Source organism: Protopterus annectens, chromosome 3.part1 (genome assembly GCF_019279795.1).
Source record: "Protopterus annectens isolate FY-2018-M chromosome 3.part1, PAN1.0, whole genome shotgun sequence".
In the NCBI taxonomy this organism is placed as follows: Eukaryota; Metazoa; Chordata; order Ceratodontiformes; family Protopteridae; genus Protopterus; species Protopterus annectens.
This window is the reverse complement of record NC_056732.1, coordinates 1,791,364,984-1,791,386,688: the sequence shown is the minus strand read 5'-3', so window position 1 is coordinate 1,791,386,688 and position 21,705 is coordinate 1,791,364,984. Positions and strand designations below refer to the sequence as shown.

At 39.8% G+C, this 21,705-nt stretch overlaps 1 protein-coding gene across 1 annotated transcript in view; it reads right to left on the bottom strand.

Annotated features, from left to right (window-relative positions):
- Positions 1-3,170, bottom strand: part of LOC122798678 — a 274,138-nt gene extending 270,968 nt beyond the window's left edge. The window contains exon 1 of the mRNA XM_044067771.1: positions 3,112-3,170. The gene's annotated coding sequence lies outside the window, so the exon portion shown is untranslated. The remainder of the gene's footprint in view (positions 1-3,111) is intronic.
- Between the last annotated feature and the right edge of the window lie 18,535 nt (positions 3,171-21,705).

Sequence of the window (21,705 nt, the reverse complement as noted above, 5' to 3'; positions counted from 1 at the left end):
AAAATTTGTTTGTCAGGATAGTCCAACTGGGCAACAAGTGTCCATTTTCAGGGGAGTCCTGGGGAAAAAACTCCAAAAGATTACAAAAAGAAGAAAACTTTACAAAAGAGACATTACAGAGTAGTAGCATACAGATTGTAGACTTTACTGCAATTAGTATACAATAAGAGGATATTCCCCCTTTTGGTTGAAAATACAAGTGTACAAAATATACAATGAGAGTAGATAAGAACCTGGTAGAGCATTGCAAGATATTTCACAATTGAATAAGAGTATATAAAAGTTTAAGTTTTCCAAGTATACATTCAAGCAAATATATATGCATACACATACATACACATATAGACATGCACACACACACGCACACACGCACACACACACACACACACACACACACACACACACACACACACACACACACACACACACACAAACACACACACATGTACATACACTCATATATAGGTTATTGCTCACACATGGATAGGTATAGTTAGATGGTGTTGTCTGTGTTGTCCAGGACAGATGGGGTGTAGAAATAGTGAGTGGACGACGAGGCTTCAGGGAGTCAATTACAGCTGCATAGATGGAAGATGATGATTAGTGGGCAGCAGTATGGTTTCATGCCAGGAAGGAGCACTACAGATGCAATATTTGTTCTGAGGGTGTTGATGGAGAAGTATAGAGAATGTCAGAAGGACTTGCATTGTGTTGTTTGTGGAAAGCATATAATAGGGTGCATAGAGAGGAGTTGTGGTATTGTATGAGGAAGTCAGGAGTGGCAGAGAGGTATGTATGTGTGGTACAGGATATGTGCGAGGGTAGTGTGACAGTGGTGAAGTCTGCAGTGGGAGTGACAGATGTATTTAAGGTGGAGGTGGGATTACATCAAGGATCAGCTCTGAGCCCTTTCTTATTTGCAGTGGTGATGGACAGGTTGACAGACGAGATCAGACAGGAGTACCTGTGGACTATGATGTTTGCAGATGACATTGTGATCTGTAGTGAGAGTAGGGAACAGGTGGAGGAGACCCTGGAGAAATGGAGATATGCTCTAGAGAGGACGGGAATGAAGGTCAGCAGGACTAAGACAGAATATATGCGTGTGAATGAGAGGGAGGACAGAGGAATGGTGAGGATGCAGGGAGTAGAGGTGGCGAAGGTGAATGAGTTTAAGTACTTGGGATCAACAGTTCAGAGTAATGGTGAGTGTGGAACAGAGGTGAAGAAGAAAGTCTAGGTAGGGTAGAATAGGTGGAGAAGAGTGTCAGGAGTGATTTGTGACAGACGGGTACCAGTAAGAGTGAAAGGGGAGGTCTACAAGAGGGCAGTGAGACCAGCTATGTTGTATGCGTTGGAGATGGTGGCATTGACAAAAAGGCAGGAGTCAGAGCTGGAAGTGGCAGAGTTAAAGATGTTAAGATTTGGTGTGACAAGGATGGACAGGATTAGGAATTAGCATATTAAAGGGTCAGCTCAGGTTGGATGGTTTGGAGACAACGTCAGAGAGACACGTGCTGAGGAGGGATGCTGGGTATATTGGGAAAAGGATGCTAAGGATGAAGCTGTCAGGTAACAGGAAAAGAGGAAGGCCTAAGATAAGGTTTATGGATGTGGTGAGAGAGGACATGCAGGTGACTGGTGTGACAGAGCAAGATGCAGAGGACAGGAAGAAATGGAAACAGGTGATCTGCTGTGGCGACCCCTAACGGGAGCAGCTGAAAGAAAAGAAGATGGTTTGTGCAGAGGTATGTTTTAAGTAGGCTTTTGAAGCAGGGTGTGGAGTTTTGTAGTCTGAGGTGTGTAAGAAGGTTGTTCCATATTTTTTGCTATTTCATGGGCAAATAGTTTTTCCCCTGAGTCGTTTTTGCATGTGATGGTTTTGAGTAAGGCTTTGTTGGAGGACTGAAGTTGTCTATCTGAATTGTAGAAGTTCAGCTTGTCAGTCAGGTCAGGGGTTTTCTTGGGATAGTACAAAATTAGATGAGCTAGGCTGAGTTGATGGTACCTTAATAGGTTTGTAAATTCAAGCCAGTGCAAGGCTTGTAGTGAACGGCAGTGTTGGGATCGTGATTTGGGAGTTGTAGCGAATCTAGCTATTTTGTTGTAAGAGATGGAAAGTTTATTAAGGTCAGTTTGCAAAGATTAGTTAGAATTGGAGATGCATAAAGTAAAGTTTTAAACTAGAAAATAATTATAATTCCTTTAAACGCCTTCTAAAAGACCACTTATCAAACTCTTATCTCTGTTCATGTTCCACTCCTGGCGAAGCTATACCATTCCCTATCAGGGGTATGATTTATTATCCTCACTAACGTCTCCTTGCTCAACTACCCCCTACTCCCCTGTCCTCTCTTTACTCTATTTCTATAAACAATAGTTTCCAAACACTGATCTTACTGCCTTGGATAAATAAATATACCTGGTAAGAATTGTAAATATTATGCCACAAACTAAAATGGTAAATCTTGTTTTATCTTTTTTCTTCTCAGTGTAATTTTTTTATCTTTTTTCTTCTCAGTCTAATGTTTGTACTTTTTCTCTGTGTATAGTACTATAAATACGTGATTATGTATCTTACAGAGATGGTTCTTTTTTGCTTATGTGTCTTAGCTAGATGTCTACAACACTGAAAATAAGTGATTACATATCTTACCTTGATGTTTTGTAACTTGACTGTATAAAATGGAGCTTTTATCTCCAGGCCTCCTCTGAAAACAGGCTCTTGTCATCACTTGGACTTTCCTGGTCAACAAATGCCAATAAATACAATAAATAAATAAATGAGCTGCTCCAGTCATAGATATTTCAATAATGACCCAGACAACAAGGGCAAAGGTAAATGCATTACATATATGTGCATTTATAAATAAATAAAAACAAATTGTTATGAAACATCAGCCAACATGTTTTTTGGGAGGTGGAAAAAAACAGATGTGTCCAGCAAAAACCATCACAGACACAGATGGAATGTATAAACTCCAAATAGACAGTGACTGAAGGTTAGGACTGATGCCAGACACTAGAGCTATGAGGCAGAGATCTTATCCATTAAGCCAGCATGCATATATTACAATATGATATCGTACAAAAAAATAATTTTTTACTTACAGCAGTACAAATGCAATTGCAGTATCACAGATGTTGACAGTTGCTTCTGTAAAATGTCAGTCCTTTGCAGAATTCAGTCAAATATTTTGGTTATATACTTGCCTAACCAGGTAAGGAACACCTTCTACTTCCCTGATTTATATCTTTTCATCAGAATCATTATTATTTGAATAGCTCAAGAGATCTTCTGTATTTTTTATAAAACCACAGCAATTGCTTAAGTCATTTTAAATAGATAATGTAAATGTAACCAATATAAATTAGTTCATTTTCATATGGTGGATTATTGCTACTCCACCTTCTTTTTTGTGGGCTCTGTCATTGCAAATGATTTGGAAACCTGGTGGTAGGATTTCACTATCTTTTATGTAGGTTTTCAGCCAGGTTTCAGAAACCTGGCTGAAAACTTATATAATTTAGAAAAAAATAGTTCATTTTCATATGGTGGATTATTACTTTTATTTATCTAAAGCTAAATGAAATGCAAATATTTCAAGGAAGTCACCAGCAGTAAAAATGAAACAATAAACAGAGATCATCTAGATTTAAAGATGAGCTTCATGCACTAAGGTTAAAATATTACCTGTGTTTTGGCAGAGAATTCAGCACGAAAAGCATAACTTAATGTGTGGATTTTTTTGACAAATGCAAACAGAAGCATTATACAAAATGTAAAAGTTCTTCGAAAGCATAACAGTTTACTATCAAAATGTCGACCGCCCATTGTTGAATGTGTGCATACTGTCGACTCCTTTATGCGAAAGCTGTAATACCGATTCCTCAAGATATCGACAAAAAACACCGAACGTCAGCATTTCCGACTGCTACACCACAAAACAAGTGCTACCATGGGTCAAAAGGGGGGCGAGATTATGCATTTCAGAATATCGGCGTTCGACATTCCAACAATCACAGTTTGGAGTTCGCGTTAGTGGTGTTGGCAAAGGGCAATCGACATTTTGATAGTAAACCAAGCATAACATATTTTAGTTGGTCATTATACTGAAAATAACAAAAAAAGATTTTGCTTTAAAATCACTCCAGTTGCTAAACTTTTAAGAAATGAATAATGCATTTCTTTGTGGAAAAATAAGAACCCAACATCATTTCATTCTTTTGTTATTGTCCAGACAGTAATTAAATGCAACAACTACACTTAGAGAGGTGAAGGTTAAAATGGTTTGCAATTTGTTTGGGAACATACTGAATGCACTGAGAAAAAGCTGTAGGAATAAACTGCTTCAGGGCATCTATTTCTTCACATATGGCACATTTAACGTTTGTGATCAAGCATGCACTCACTGGACTTATTAAATAAAATATTTCCTTAAAACATCCTTTTCTGTGGTGAGAGACAACAGTTGCTGCAGAAGATTAAGGGTATGAGTTGTTGCTAAGCTGCATCCTGTAGTCCAAGGACTGATTCCATCAACCTCCATTTGCCTACTGCATGACTCTCTGCAGGTCACTTAGGATAGTGTTCTGTGACAACTGAGAAACTGAGCAAGGCTCCTCAATGGTTCCTTCAATGAAAGATAAGGAAAATAAATCACAAACTATTTATGGATGAGATGAATGGCTCTGTTATTAGAGAATGTTTTACCTTCAGAAAAAGATCCAGTGAACTGATGTAACTGCAGTTTACATATTTAGTCCAAATTTCACTAAGGAATCCAAGTGTTGACACCCTGCTCAGAAATGGTGTGTATTTACCATGGATAAGAAATCATATTATAACTGGACAGTTTAAATACTGCAGTGGCAAAGATTTATAATTCCTTGTCTAACTACAGGGAGACGTTTGCCATATTAGTTCATTCTGTAGTCTTTGGGAAAGTGCCGTTGTGTAAGTAAACTTAGCTTAACAGTAGACATGTGAATGGTCACTGATTCAGTAGCCTAAGCTATATGGATTATATCCAGCATAGGACATAACATCTAGCCAGCTTCCAAAGCTTCAGGGCATCTTTTTCATATCCAAACCATTAGTGAGCTTGAGCTGAGCTGACTAAAAGACAGGTTTGGCTGCCAAGCCCTTCAGAGCATTCATGCCAACTGAGAAAGGAAGGCTGAGCCCAAAGAGGATATTGTTAGAAGCAACAAAAAACAAATGCCCATGCACCAGGATAAAAACACACCAAAAAATAAGAGAGATGGAGGGAGGGAGTGGAAACTACAGCAGTGATCATTTGAACATCAATTGCTATGGTGCATTTATCTGTACAATGTTTATCATATTGATTACTGCTGCAGGAGCCTAAGCTATATGGTTAGATTGCCATAATAGGTTCATAGGTTCATAGGTTGGTACTAGGCTATCAGCTCTAGGGCCTATACAAACCTAGCCATAACAATTCCCTGGCCATTTCTTCCCACACTATTTACTTCCCTTACCCCTGTCTAGCAAGGTGATTGACGTGATCCCTGGGGTGAATTTCCTTCCTCCCATCCAATCATCAAGGTTCCTTTTGAAGAGGGCCAAAGAGGCGCTCTGCTTGACATGTATGGGCAGTCTATTCCAGAGTCTGGGGAGTCTCTGGGTCAGGAACCTATCCCTCCAACATGTTTTGTTTATTGTGATGACAAGGTTTAGATCCCTGGAGCATGTGGCTCTGAGGGATTGGGATTTCTTTAAGTGTAGCATGTCCAACAGCTCTGGGTTTGACATGGCCTTGTACGTTAAGCAGAGATCGCCTCTGAGTAGACGATATGTGACAGAGTATAGCTGGAGTTTTTTAAGGCGGTCAGCATAGGGCATCTGCTTTAGGCCTGTGATTCTTTTAGTGAGGTATTTCTGCAGCCTTTCCAGTTGTTGCAGATGTCTTGAGAGGTACATACTAAGTGGGACGTTGTATTCTATAATGGGTCTAATGAGGGATGAGTACAGTGGGACAATGACCTCCTTTTTTCTAAAGGAAAAGCCCTTAGTGATGAAGTGTGCCACATAGAAGGATTTTCTGACTGTTGTGGCGATGTGGTTATTGAAGGTAAGACCACTATCCACCTGTGTCCCTAAGTCTCGTATCACACTTTCAGTGTTTAGTGTACTGCCACCTATGTGGTAATTCATGGGTACATGTTTTTTCCCAAAGGGGATAACTACACATTTTTGGCATTGAGCTTGAGCCCATGGCTCTGGCACCAAGCATCTGTTTCTGTAAGGCCGTTTTGTAGAGTATCCACATCATTTGGGAATTCAATAATGGCTCCCAGTTTGCAGTCATCTGTGAACCTTGTTAGCCAGAGTCCCTTAGTGTTGGCCTGTACTTCAGAGAAGTAGATGCCAAACAAGAGAGGTTGCAGGACTGAACCCTGAGGTACTCCACTTGTCACTTGTCTGGAGCTGGATTTGGAGTCAGCTACTTTTACATTGTGGGTTCTGTCAGTAAGCCAGTTGGCAACCCATTGAGTGGTGTAGGGGTTAATACCCAGCTTAGTAAGTTTATCTATGATTCCAGAGTGGGGGATGGTGTCAAAGGCCTTGGTGAGGTCCAGATAGGCTGTGTAGACTGCCTTACCCTCATCTACAGCTCTGGAGACTGATTCAAAGAAGTCAATCAGGTTCAAGAGACAAGACTGGCCCTTAACGAACCCAAACTGGGTGGCGTCCAGTGTTTTAAGGTTGCCAATGTCTTTGTTTATAAGTTCCATGATGATACGTTCCATGGCCTTGCAGATCAGGCTCGTCAGACTGATGGGGCGGTAGTTCCCAGGATCCATGGTGGATTCCCCCTTGTGGAGTGGGATAACTGTAGCTGTGCACCACTCAGTGGGCACGAAGCCTGATGTGAGGGTATGATTAAACATGACACTTAGGTGAGGTGCTAGTTTATTTTGTAGTTCATGTAGTACACAGCCCGGGATGTCATCTGGTCCCATGGATGCTGTATTCTTAGCTTTGGAGAGTGCATTTTTTACCTGTGTGGCTGTTATTACCGGAATTTTGCAATCTTCTGGTATTGAGATGGGCCATTTAGGGGGTGAGGGGGGGGTGAAGTTGGCACTGAATCGATCTGCCAGGATATTGGCAATATCCTTGGGATCAGTATATTTAATGCCATTCTGTTGTAGCTCAGAGCAGATCTGAGCATTGCCATTTAGATTCTTGACATAGTTATAGAATGCCTTGTGGTTGTCTTTGGAATATTTGGCAATTTTATTTTCGTAACTAGCCTTGGAGGATTTTATGAGGGATTTCAGCTTCTTACTGAGGCTGGTAAGGGAGTTTTTTGCATCATGGGATTTTCCTCTTTTCTGCAACAGTTTCTTCCTTTTGTTGCAAAGTTTGTTTATGGCAGAGGACCACCAGATTGGCTTCCTTGTTTTGGAGAGAGCATCTTGGTTTTATTTGGGATGGCATGATTCATGCATGAGTGGATGTGCTCGTACAGTGCCTTAGTGTAGGACTCAGCAGTCAAACTTTCAGTTCCCGTCTGCATGGGTGTCATGAAGTTTGTAACTTCTGACTTGAGTAGCATGAAGTTGGCTCTGGAGAAGTTTTTTATGGAGGTTTCCTTACTGGGGGGTGGGGGTGGGATCTGGATGTTAAGGGTGATTATCTTATGGTCTGACCTGAACAATGAGGGGGTGACCATAGGTGTGAAGCATCGATTTCACATGTTCGTAATGACCAGGTCTAGGATACTGGATACTGGAGCCCCTGGTGGCTGTATCCTACATGGGCTCAAACAAGAATTAGCAACACCATTGTGTACTCTTTTCAATCATAGTCTAAGCACCAACTTCATCCAGCTGAATGGAAAAAGGCCACTGTTATCCCCTTGCACAAGGTGATGCTACCACTGACCCCAGGAACTATAGACCTATTAGCCTGACTAGCCTTATCTGCAAAGCCATGGACAGAACCATCACAGACTTTATCAATAAAGATATCAATAATCACAAAACACTTGACCCCACAAAATTTGTATTTGTCAAAGGGAGATTGTGCCTTTTGAACCTGGTTGACTTCTTTGAGACAGTCACCAAGGTCCTTGATGAGGAGAAATCTGTGTATACAGCCTACCTAGACTTAGTCAAGGCTGTTGACAGTATCTGCCACTCAGGCATCATTGACAAACTCACCAAGCTAGGTATTAATCCTTATATCATTAGATGGGTCATTAACTGATAGAATGATAGAATCCATATAGTCAAAATAGGGTAATGCACCTCCAACAGCAGACATGTAACTAGTGGTGTTCCACAGGGATCATTTCTGGGACCTCTCCTGTTTGGAATCTTTTTCTCTGAAGTATAAGCTAAAACTAAAGGTCTGTGGCTGACAAATTTTGTTGACAATTGTAAACTGAGAGCAGTCATAGAATCTCCAAACAATGTACACATCCTACAATAAGGTCTTACACAAACAAATGATTGGTGCCAAAGTCATGGCCTTAAATTTAATGCAAAAAAATGTGTTATCATCCCTTTTGGTAAGAATGATGTTCCTGATAACTGCCACATCAATAACAACATCCTAAGTATGCACTGTGGTGAGAGACCTTGGCACACAGGTTGACAGCAACCTTACCTTTGATCAACATGTCTCCACAGTGGTAATAAGAGCATTTTACATTTCTCATCCCATAAGTATGGACATCGCCTCCAGAAAAAAAGACATTATAACATCCTTGTACTCTTCCCTCATCAGGCCAATAATTTATATGGGTCTTTTGGTATGTACCTTTCCAAGCACCTGCAGAAATTGAAGAAACCACAAAGGTTCCTCACAAGGAAAATTAAAGGTCTTCAGCATATGTCCTATGGGGACCATCTGAAATCACTGTCACTTTATTATGTTTCATACAGACTACTCAGAGGCGATCTCTGCCTTGCATATAAGGTAATCTTTGACTCTGCTTTATTGGAAATGCTGCATATCCATAAGTAAAAATGATACATGGGTTACTTGCTCTAAAGGCCTTAACTTGTTATGTGACATTAATAAAACTTGCTGGAGGGACAGATTGGTCTCCCAGAAGTTACATCTTTGGAACAGACTCCCAATTCATGTCAAGCAGAGCACCTCACTGGCTTCTTCAAATGCAATCTGGACCTTTGGATGGGTAACCATAAATTCACCCTGGGAGTTCCACCTGTGCCCCTCTCGGACAGGGGCAATAAGTGCTGATCGTGGAAATAAGGGTAAAACTTGGCTAGACTTGAAAGGACCCTAGGGTCATTAGCCTAGTAACCTCCTATGATCCTAGGAGACCTGCTTGTTTGAATCACAAAACACAGACACTGGACGGCGAAAAGATTGGAGTTGTTAAACCAAGTTTGAGATGCCGTTTCTTATACGAAGTTTGAGATGCTGTTTCTTAGACCAAGTTTGAGATGCCGTTTCTTAGACCAAGTTAGAGATGCCATTTCTCACACATTTCCTTTTCCTCGACGTATAGTGATCTTGGAGTTGGTGTATCTAAGTTTTGGGGGTGGGGTTAGCGCTCCACATGGGAGTGCAGGGAGGGGCTTCCCCTTCCTGCCAAAAGAAGTTTAAAGGAGAAGAGGGCTTTTTTACATTTACGCTTCTGGGTTTTGAAGTTTTTTTCAGCTTTTCTATACAGGGCATTTTGACTGCTGACATATCAGTAGGGAGCCTTTTTATATTTATGTGCATGTCTGCCTTGTTGTCCCAGATACCTTGCATTTTTATCCCCCTTGAAACTGCTCCTCAAGCAAAGTCCAAGGCGTTGGTGATGAGTGACTGCTTTGGGAGAAGGGCAGACCTGAATTCACAGATATTTGATGCCTCTACCAAGAGATAGGAATCTGAAAATTTACTGGGTGTAACTTTCTCATTCGGTCTCTTTCCAGAGGTATCATAAGAATCATAAATGCCATGAGACTCAGAATCCTGGAATTTTCCCTTGCAGTGACTGAAATCTGAGAGGAGAATCCCTGAAATAGATTTTAATGTAGATCTAGTTTTTCCTTTGAAGGAAAAGCTGTTTGTACTGAGATGTCTAGCAGACATCAATGGAAAACAATCCTGTGTGAAGAATTCAAAAAAGACTTTTGAATGTTTTCTTGGAATCCCAGCCTGTACAGGAGATCTCTTACCAAAGTGAGATATTCCTGACACTTTGAAAAACACTCTGCAAAGATAAGCAAGTCACCTAAATATGTAAAAATGTGTATAACCCTATAGCCTGCAATGGGCTATGACAGGAGCTAGACACTTTGTGAACACTGTTGGTGCAGTGGATAGCCCAAAGCATAAGGCAGTTATTCAGACACATAAAACCTTAAGAAATATCTGAAGATTGTGTGATGAATAGGAATATGATGATAACCATTTTTAAATCTAAGATTACTCTTTCAAAAAATAAAGCAGACAAAAAAACTCAAGGAAGAAGGAGTAACTGAATGTGAAGTAAACATTTTGAACTTGGACTGTCACTAACTGGTTTAGAAAAGAAATGTCCAGAAGTGGTCACCACGCATTTCTCTCTTTGCATCCAAAACCATTCTTGAATTATAACCTTTTTTCCCAAATGAGAAGGAGGATTTGTTTATATTACACCCCTGAGACAGTGTGTGCTGTAGGACAGGTGGGTGCAGAGGGGTTTGGTCTGGTGGATGTGGAATAATTCCTGGAAATGGAGGAATCTTTTCCCATTGCCATCTGTAATCTTGCTAAATCAGCTCAGAACACATTAATCTCAAAAATTCAGATGCCAAAGATACAAACAGAGATTCAGACTTTCTGGAAGGGATTAGAGACTGTTAGGGTGAGAGAGGGGGGGACAATGTTCCTTATATAGTAATTCTGTCTCATTTGTTCTGGGGGAAGATCCTGTTTTCTTCTTGGAACCTCCTTGTCACTGTCTTTCAAACTTCTGCTTACCAGCATTTTGCTGAGACTATTTATTTCATTTCTTGCCAAAACTGAATGAGGGAACAGAAACTCCCTTGGAAAATTTGGAGCATGAGGACTAAATAATCTTTGAGATTGCCTGCATCAAATTACCTCCCTCAACATCTTTTTTGATAACATCTGAAGCAGTTAAAAAACTAAGGCTTTAGCTAAACGACATTTTAAAATCTTATTTTTGCATCTTCTTGAAGGTTCTGAGAATGCAACCAAGCAAACCTCCTCAACATAGTACCAGGAGCAACAGCCCTGGATGCATTATATATAAACATACTTTAAGGAATGAGTAGTGATCTGATTAGAATTGCCACCTTTCTATGTGACAAAAATTGGACTAATGCCACACCCCCTTGCATTTCCAACAGCCCTCCTTTCTCCACCCAGCAGGCATATTCTCCTGCCTAATTGACCCATTTTATGATGTAATTACTTACATCATCTCAGAGTAGAATACTCTCCTTTGCCTTTTTCCCTTGTTTTAATAAGTCCCAGGTTTAAACGCATCACTTATAGGTTCATAGATTAGTACTAGGCTGACTGTCCTTGTGAGTCATTTTAAGCCTAGCCAACTACCCTATGTGAGAATCAAACCATGCACCTTGTGTCTGCAAGGTAAACACATTAGCCATTCTGCCATTCTCCCACCCTTATGGTAATATGTTTTAATTGAAAATCTATTCCGTGGCTGCTTTTTTTACAAACTCCGGCATTCTTTTTATGCAGATAAACAAAATACTAGAGTTTGTACACTGCTGTCCAGACTAATGGACCAACATTTTGATTTCTGGAAAGTCCGGAAAAACACTGGGTAGGTGGCAATGCTAGATGTGATAAACTGAAAAAATTAAACCACACAATGAAGGTTTCTCCTCACAGGAGGGTACCATAGCAAAACATTTCTCATACTTTTACAGTTAGTCAGAATAAACTTTAACATATCAGCCTGATGAGTCAAAATTCTATAAATCAGTTTTGCAGAAGTATACATTTTTTTTCTGAAATTTACCAATAGCTTTACCATATAGATAGACATTTGACTGAGGAACTTTGTATGTTCTATCTGCTTTCTTAGGTGCAGCAGGCTGTCTCCAGTGGAAACCACAGGCTGTGACAAACACATCTTCCAATTGTGGCAGCACTGGGGGATGGGAGGAGGGACCACAGGCTGTGATAAAGATATCCTCTAATGGTGGCAGCACTGGGGGCTGGGAGGAGGGACCACAGGCTGTGACAAACACATCTTCCAATTGTGGCAGCACTGGGGGCTGGGAGGAGGGACCACAGGCTGTGACAAACATATCCTCCAATGGTGGCAGCACTGGGAGATGGGAGGAGGGACCACAGGCTGTGACAAAGATATCCTCCAATGGTGGCAGCACTGGGGGCTGGGAGGAGGGACTACAGGCTGTGACAAACACATCCTCTAATGGTGACACCACTGGGGGTTGGGAGATGGTTCTGGGAATTCCAGTTGTAACAACTCATAGTATTTTCTGAGGGACTGAAAACCTCAGTGTCCTCCCACTGAAAACACTGCAGCATTCTGGAAATAGTCTAACAGAAAGTGAACCCGTGACAGGGATTTTCAGATGGTATTCTCTTATGAGTCTTAATCAGAAATCTGAGGAAAAAATTCTGTATCTCTTCCATTACATTCTTATCAAGATTCAACTTCTTGACTCTCTTCAGGAAAAGAGAAATCCCTTTTCTTTTACCAGAAACCACCTGATAAGAAGGGTCAGTAACCTGTACCAGACCTTGAGCCAGGCTTACTACTCCTGTTCAGTGAAACTGGAGAAAGCGAAGCTATATATTTAGTTTTGTATTTCTTTTTGACAGGAAAGATGGCTTAAAAAGGAATATTAATGGCAGTAAGAGCTTTCCAGTGATGGGTACAAGATTCTGGATAAGAAGAGCACCTTCCCTTCCCCTTTCTCATGACTTACTAGAGACACTTTCACTTGCCCCCTCCACAGATCCCAACAGCTACAAAGATGTGACTAACCCATGAGCCACTGTGGGAGTATGGACAGCACTTGTTGGGAGGGTGGCTTAATGGCTAAGGTGTTTTCCTTAAAAACACAAGGTGCAGGGTTTGAGTCTCACAAGGGATAATTGGCTAGGCTTAAAATGTCTCACAAGGGCAGTTAGCTTAGTACTAAACTATGAAACTTGAGGGATCCAGGAAAAACAGTTAGTGGTTTGAAGAAGCAGCTTTGGACACAGTAGAGTCACCCATCTGTGGCTAGGGCAAATTGCTTATCGCTGTGGGGCAAACCCTACTAAAGTTAATTTTATCTTTTTGGAGCTAGAAAAAGGACCAACTGTGGGACTAATAGCTGGCTCCATGGTAAAGGCAAAAATGATACTTCTTTCCTAGGAAATCTTAGCAGCAGAAGCTGGTAAAATTTAAAACATAGTTAAAAGTAACTTTTTCACAGTAAAAAAAACATTTGAATATACTTTTTGACCTCAAAAAAGTAATTTAAACACAGTTTCTCCACAGAAAGTAAAACATTTTAGAATGTTTAAACATGTTTAACTGTCAGAAACAGAAGTATGATCCCATTTAAAAGTATAAGAAAGTCATGTGGCAGTCAAGGCAAACAAGCTCCTAGCTTAAAATATACATTGTTAAAGATGAAAGTAAGTTTAAACAACAAAAATAATATGTGGAAGGTTTTTCCCAAAAGGGCAATTATCTGCCCAGCTAGGGAACAATACAAGATGACTGTTGATCCTCAAAAGCATGCAGATCAGCTCTCTTTGGCAGCAGGAAAGCTGTGAAGGGCTTGTTGCCCAAACTTGTCTTTTCATCAGCTAAGCTCAAGGTGGCTGATGGTTTGAGCATGTGGAAAGTGCCCTGAAACTTTGGAATCTGGCCAGCTGTTTTACATTGTGCAGGATATAATCCCATATACCTTAGGCTATTACAGCAGTGATCAGTATGATGAACATAGTTATTCTGAACCCCCTGCTCCAGGTTAAGTAGCTCTCCACTGCTAAGAAAGAAACATAAATGCTCTGTAACTGCTGTCTTTGGGGGATACAAGAACACACCCATAACTTGCTGGTTAAATGGGTCATTGCTTTTGCAGCACACAGCTAACCGAGCTTTTGATGGTGCACATTCAGAAATGGATCGACTTATTATTGGCACATAAAATACATTTAAATTACTGTTTCAAGTAGAGTAATGTATTTGCCATCCTTACTCCAGCTAGCAATTTATTCTGAGCCACTGCAACTTTAGTATGAAAGTATTTTGTCTTAAGGTGGGTGTTATAGCTTTCTACTGCTGTAAACAGTATGCTGTTTCTAATCATACAGCTGTGATAAACAATTATCTGCCCAAGGGTATCATATATCAGATCATCCCTCTTGTATTTGAATGTCAAGATTAAATCACCTCTCTATAGTCTACATCTGGTAGGAGATGTTAACTTTAACTAGTTTCTAACTATATGAGAGGCTGAAGGTGAATGTAATATATTTTCTGTTCTTTATTTTCTCAACAGTAAATTTTTGTAACTGAAAATGTGCAAAATGCTGCACAATATTCATTGCTGGACATCATCAGAGATGTATATACAGAGAGAAAGTGGGCAGGGTGTCAGGATGAAATTATGTGGAAAATGGTTCTAAGTGTGAAAAAAGTATTTTTCCATTATTATATTAATGTCAAAGGACATTTTTATTTATCCTTTGTTATCTGGTTTTGTTCCACTAGACTAGTAGCTTCCTTTCTGGGGAGACCCAAGGCAGTATTTTATAATACTAGGGGAGATCTGACTAAGTTATTGGAGAGCTTCCTTTACTACTTCTGATAAGTGCTGTGGGATCAAATGGGACCTTGGTTTAACATTTCCTTTGAAGGGCAACACACTCAAGAGTGCAGTACCCTCCTTATACTTCACATCAGTGTCCACAATCAATCTTCCCTCTGTGGGAATAGAACCCACAGCCTTCTGCACAAAAGCTGGTTATGCTACCTGTTGCCCATTAACAATACTCATGTAATGTTTGATTATTTTTTGGTATTACCCTAAATCTCTACTTTGTGTCTTTTCAGTCAATAACCCATACACACAGTAATTGTTGCTGATATCAAACCGTATAACCAAAGATCTTTTTTTAATTATATGTTGCTGATGCTCACCCAAATACACAAGTGTTTGTAAATCAGAATGTTTTTGGTATTTTCACATCTGCTCTGATGTTTGATTCATCCGCAAACACTGTTGATCACGTATAGTTTATTTCAGGCATTGTTTGTGTAAACATACAGAAACAGGAAGGGAGAAAGACTAATTGCCGGGGTATTCATAGGTTGGTACTAGGCTATCAGTCCTAGGGCCTATACAAGCCTAGCCATAACAATTCCCTGGCTATTTCTTCCCACAGTATTTACTTGCCTGGACCCCGGTCTAGCAGAGTGATTGACGTGATCCCTGGGGTGAATTTCCTATCTCCAATCCAATCATCAAGGTTCCTTTTGAAGAGAGCCAAAGTGCTCTCTGCTTGACATGTATGGGCAGTCTATTCCAGAGTCTGCGGAGTCTCTGGGTCAAGAACCTATCCCTCTAGCATGTTTTGTTCATTGTGATGACAAGGTTTAGATCCCTGGAGCGTGTGGCTATGAGGGATTGGGATTTTTTAAGTGTAGCATGTCCAAAAGCTCTGGGTTTGACATGGCCTTGTATGTTAAGCAGAGATCGCCCCTGAGTAGATGATATGCAAGAGAGTATAGGTGGAGTTTTTTTAGATGGTCAAAAAAGGGCATCTGCTTTTGGCCTGTGATTCTTTTAGTGAGGTATTTCTGTGGCCTTTCCAGTTGTTGCAGATGTCTTGAGAGGTACATACCAAATGGGGCATTGTATTCTATAATGGGTCAAATGAGGGATGAGTGCAGTGGGACAATGACCTCCTTTTTTGCTGGATGAAAAGCCCTTAGTGATGAGGTGTGCCACAAAGAAGGATTTCCTGACTGTTGTGGCAATGTGGTTATCGAAGGTGAGACCACTGTCCACCTATGTCCCTAAGTCTCTTATCACACTTTCGGTGTTTAGTGTACTGCCACCTATGTGGTAATTCACGGGTACATGTTTTTTCCCAGTGGGGATAACTATACATATCTTGGCATTGAGCTTGAGCCCATGGCTCTGGCACCAAGCATCTATTTCTGTAAGGCCCTTTTGTAGAATAACCACATAATTTGGGAATTTATTAATGGCTCCCAGTTTGTAGTCATCTCTGAACTTTGTTAGCCAGAGTCTCTTAGTGTTGTCCTGTACTTCATAGAAGTAGATGCCAAACAAGAATGGTCCCAGTACTGAACCCTGAGGTACTCCACTTGTCACTTGTCTGGAGCTGGATTTGGAGTCTGCTACTTTTACAGTGTGGGTTCTGTCAGTAAGCCAGTTGGCAACCCATCGAGTGACATAGGGATTAATGCCCAGCTTAGTAAGATAATCTTAGTAAGATAATTATATGACTTTATACTCACCTTTTTAGTATTGTACTTTTTAATAACCTTCTTCTTTATTTTAAATACTTACTATTTTATGTGTTATATTATTTTGTGTGTTATACAATTTATATTTCATTTTGTGCTATGCTGGAGCTTTTCTCCCCAGGCCTCTACTGAAAATGGAAATATATCCAGGTGGACTAGCCCGGTCAACAAATGTAAAATAAAATAAATAAATAATCTATGATTCCAGAGTGGGGGATGGTGTCAATGGCCTTGGCGAGGTCCAGATAGGCTGTGTGGACTGCCTTACCCTCATCCACAGCTCTGGAGACTGAGTCAAAGAAGTCAATCAGATTCAGGAGACAAGATCATGAATCCAAACTGCATGGGGTCCAGAGTTTGAAGGTTGCCAATGTCTTTGTTTATAAGTTACATGATAATACATTCCATGGATAGATATTGACTGAGGTTTTGAGAAGAAATTTCCCCTTCACACTTGGAAGCTTTTACTAGTGAACCAGTTTTGAATTGCAGGTAGTAATGTGACAACTGATATTACAGGAAGCAAGAGTCAAATACTTTTCTCGAATCTAAATAAATAGCACCTACTGAAATGACATTGTCTAAGGCTTTTATCAGTGGTTTCTACAAGTTTACTGAGTTTGAAAGATAAAACTGACTATCCAAGTGTCCACTATAGGTGATGTCAACAACTCTCTTTCAAAACATTTCTGAGATGTATGCAGGCTGATCTGCATGTCATTATCAGGATCAAAAGTGTGCACCCATCTTATGATTTTAGATGACTTTGGAAACCTTCCAAACATCTGGAACATATCCTATAACATCTGGAACATATCCTGTAACATCTGGAACATATCCTATAACATCTGGAACATATCCTGTAACATCTGGAACATATCCTATAACATCTGGAACATATCCTGTAACATCTGGAACATATCCTCCAACATCTGGAGCATATTCTGTGTTTAGGATAATAGAAAGTCTAAGGAGTTAATGATGACATTGATTTGACATAGAAATTATTCATTAATTTCACTGAAACTCTTTGGTTTGGAGACATGTAATTACCGTATGCATTCCCACATTCTTAGCAGTAAAATCAGAAATAAGAAATGCCTTAGCAGACTGCCAACCAAACTTTTCAGAAAGTAGGCTGTCATAGAAAAGATGAAGGTCAGACTGGCAGGAAAAAAACACATGTAAATGTGCCACTGATAATGGTTAGTGGTCTTCTTACTGACATACTAAGCATATCTAAAAACAGGTTTACTACTTGTATTTCAAATCTGCTTCAGTTGACCATTTAGAATGTCAACCTGAAATGTGGAATTCAGAATGCCAAAAAGTAAACCAATGTAAAAATGGATACATTGACAACCATGGTTCGATGAATTTGACATAGCAGAAGGTGACGTCACTCACCTTCTGTTATGCACATTAATGTACCATTGAACTGTACAGTCAATGGTACATTAATTCTATTATTTTGCCCCCCTGCACCCTACACACCCCCTACACATTAAATATACCAACTCAGAGATCGCTCTTCAGTGAGGAAATGGGCTAATTCCAAGTTCCTCACTGAACCACAATCCCCCTGCACAATGTCGGACCCAAATGCGTAACTTACACTACCCGTTCACTGTAGTGTAGTTGAGTCATTTGGGTTTGATATTCTGCCACATACTGGTTGACCTATGCAGTTTCATGTTTTGATAGTAAACCCTGAAAACATATACTCAAGTCTATAAACACAAGTAAAGCATTCACAGTAACAAATTGTATGTGTTGTTTGCTGTAAACATTATAAATCAGTATGTGAGCTGTATACATTTGATAGATGGCATTTTTAAAGTAAAACAAAATGTTTGCACATTTGATCAAACTTGTTATTAAAGTTAAAATGCTATAAATTTATAAACACATATATTAATGCAGCCATACTGTGAAAACCATTACAACAAAAGTTGCACAATGTGATGCACCTGGGATTAAGGATGAAGAACTGGCAATTTACCTCTCCCCCCTGATGAGGTTAGTGCTGCACTAAGTGAGTTATTTCCTTATAAAATTGGTAGACATTATACCTAAATATCGACCACGGTATAGCAGGTCACATATTCTTGGCCTAGCAGCAGGCAAGTAGCATTCTTGTGATCATGCGTGCTCATTCATATGCTGCTATAATGCAACACATGCACAGATGCAAAGCAGAATGAGGACTGTATTAAAGGAAATAATGTCCCACACATTCTGGAGTTCATGAAAGTGTTCTTTCCTGCTCATGTCAGTTTCCTAGTTGAGGTCAATGTTTGAGAATTAGATATGGATAATGACCCACCCCAAAATCACCAGATGGATTGTCAGAATATCTTTAATGAGTCCATGTTCAACTCATTCTCCAAAGCTTTGTCAAACGTTTCCTACAACTGGGTCTTTACTTAACTGACCATTTCAGTTGGTGCTTTCCTGGTCTGTCAGTTCCTGTTAACTAGATCAAGAGACTTTCACCACTAGCATTGCAGGGAAGGTCTCTTATGTAACTTGAGAACTACCTCTCATTTCTTTCATCATCAGTGAGACGTATGCATATTGCTATGTCAAGATTCAACATGTTTTTATCACAGTTACTTTCCAGCATCTCCAGTACATATGTTTTGCGCAGGAAACATTTGAAATGAATGTTCAAAATATATTTTTCAGCTATACATGGTCTTCTCAGAGTAGGTATTAGCAAATTGCTTATCACTGAGAATGTTGCAAATGGTATTTTATGAATACCTGGGATTAAAATGTAGGATGAATCTGAGGCCTGAATTAGACTCACAGATGGGACGCTCATGACTATCAAGGCTAAACTCAGGTTGATACATAAAACCCTAACAAAGCTATATGCCTGATGTCACTGAGCTAAGAGAGTTTGTGTGTATATTCTTAGGTGAGCTGCATGCATGACAACATCCTAGCTTAACTATAACCCTTGCATCACTGAGCTAGGATAGTATGTATGCATGCATGACTGTCCAAGCTTAGAGCAGGTGTGTGCATAACTCCTCTATTCCGGATACAGCCATCACGTAATTCAAGTAGGGTAGTGCATGTGACAATGTGAGGTATTGTCAGCTATGCAAGGACAAGTAGGGCAGTGGATGTGTAACATATGCCAGCACAGTTAGCTGGAATTATGTAAAGAAGTCTATGTCATTTGTATATCAAACTTATTTGTACAGATGCTTGTGTTGAAAAATGCTATTTCTAAAGCTGCTTGTATTAAAAATATACTAACAGTGTGTCATGATGGACAGAACAAGACATACATGTGTACATCACACTGTATTATAACTATTGAAATTAATATTATAACAGAGGATACTGGAAGAAAAGAGGTTAAGCTCGGCGCCGGATAACTTTGAAAAATAGTATGAAGTTAAATTACTTAATTTAGGCCATAAAGAGTGTATCTTACAGTTTTGATTGTAGCCAAAGATTAAATGTTTGTGCCAGAGAATGGTTTATTAGCTCCTGTAAGAAGAGTGGAAGTATTTTACTGTTTTATGACTTCAAGAAGCTGCAACAGATCTTAGCAAAGCTCTATTTGTGTATTTGGTGACACATATGTGTGAGATTCTGGGTCAGTTGCTAGGAATGGGGATAGTATGGGAACCAGAATTCAGATGACCAGATGTATGTGATGTCATTTTGTAAGCCATCACAAAAATGGTGTTTTAATACTAGATGAGACTGGAGTCTCAGAACACTCTGTTTTTGAAACCTGACATATAAGGAGCCCCTCACCTACTTCACATTGCCTTGCTCTAGTAAGTTACCAGAGAATAGCAATTCTTTAGATCAGTCAGGAAAATATAATGAGATTAGTTAAGTACTGTTTTCTGTATCTGTGTGAATCTATTCATCCGTGCTATTTTAATATTTCCTGTGATTGAAACTCTGGTATTTATTGTAAATAGACATTCAATACTTTCATGTTCTTTTATTATTTATTATTAAGTATATTTAAATGTTTCATTGTGGCTGATCCTTTACAGAATACTTTAACTTTTGAGAATATTCATATTTATTTGGTGACTCTGTGGCCAGTCCTGAAAGCCCTACTGCATTGGTCAATACACTACCATTTGTACTAATATTAATTTCACTCAGTATAATTAGGTACCCTTAGAAGAGCCTTTGAGTAGCTGACTTTGAGTGTTTGGTAGTAGTAACTACCTTCTAGTCTGAGTAGTAGGGGGCATAGCTAGTAATTTTGTGTCAGCCTTTCCCAGGTGTGTGTGTGTGTGTGTGTGTGTGTGTGTGTGTGTGTGTGTGTGTGTGTGTGTGTGTGTGGGTGGGTGTGTCAGCTGCTTGCAGAAGGGACACGAAGCACTGGTTTCACAAAGAGGGTGCTGGAGGAGTTGGCTTGAAAACTCAGCTGAGGACTCAATTCTACAACTGTGCCAGTGGGGAATCTTATTGAGGACCTGGAGAGAGAGAGAGAGAGAGAGAGAGAGAGAGAAATCCAGACCCTGAACTGAGTGTGTTCCCTGTCTGCTCTTAAGGAGAATTGTGCTTGATGCAGAGAGCTGCATCTGGAAATACTAGATGTATCAATTTTTGTTCCAAGTGAATGTCCCTCTCTAGTGTCAGTGGTGAGGATTCAGCCTCTTTGATTACTGCCCAGAGAGGGGGCGTCACAGTAGATATAATTCAGTGTTAGAAAAGTGTTAATATTAGTTTAGATATATCCATAATCAGTTGCACAGGCCAAGATTTGCAAGTAAAAGTCTACTGTTAAGGCAAGGGTTAGAGAAAGGGCTGTAAAATAATGGTTAGAAAGGCCTTGCGTTACTTCATATAATAGTAGAGAACTGAAGTAATTGATGAGATATGTTTAGGATATGGTTTACCACAGGCATAAAGCTTCATTTATAATGTTTAGTATAAATCCACTGGGAAAGACGATAGAAAAGAATAAAATATTTTCCTGTAGATAATATGGGTCAGGGTAAAAAAAATAGTGTTATAAATTAAGAACACAGGAAAAGAACCAAGAAATTTTTCTCAAGGCTATACTGGAGAAATGCAGAGTTTGAAAAGGAACTGAATTAAATGAGCAAGAATAGCAGGGAATTATTGAAAGCACTGCTGCTAGTCTAAGAAAATGGTACTGGATATATGGCCAACATGAGAGAACAATTCACATATGTACTGACCCAGA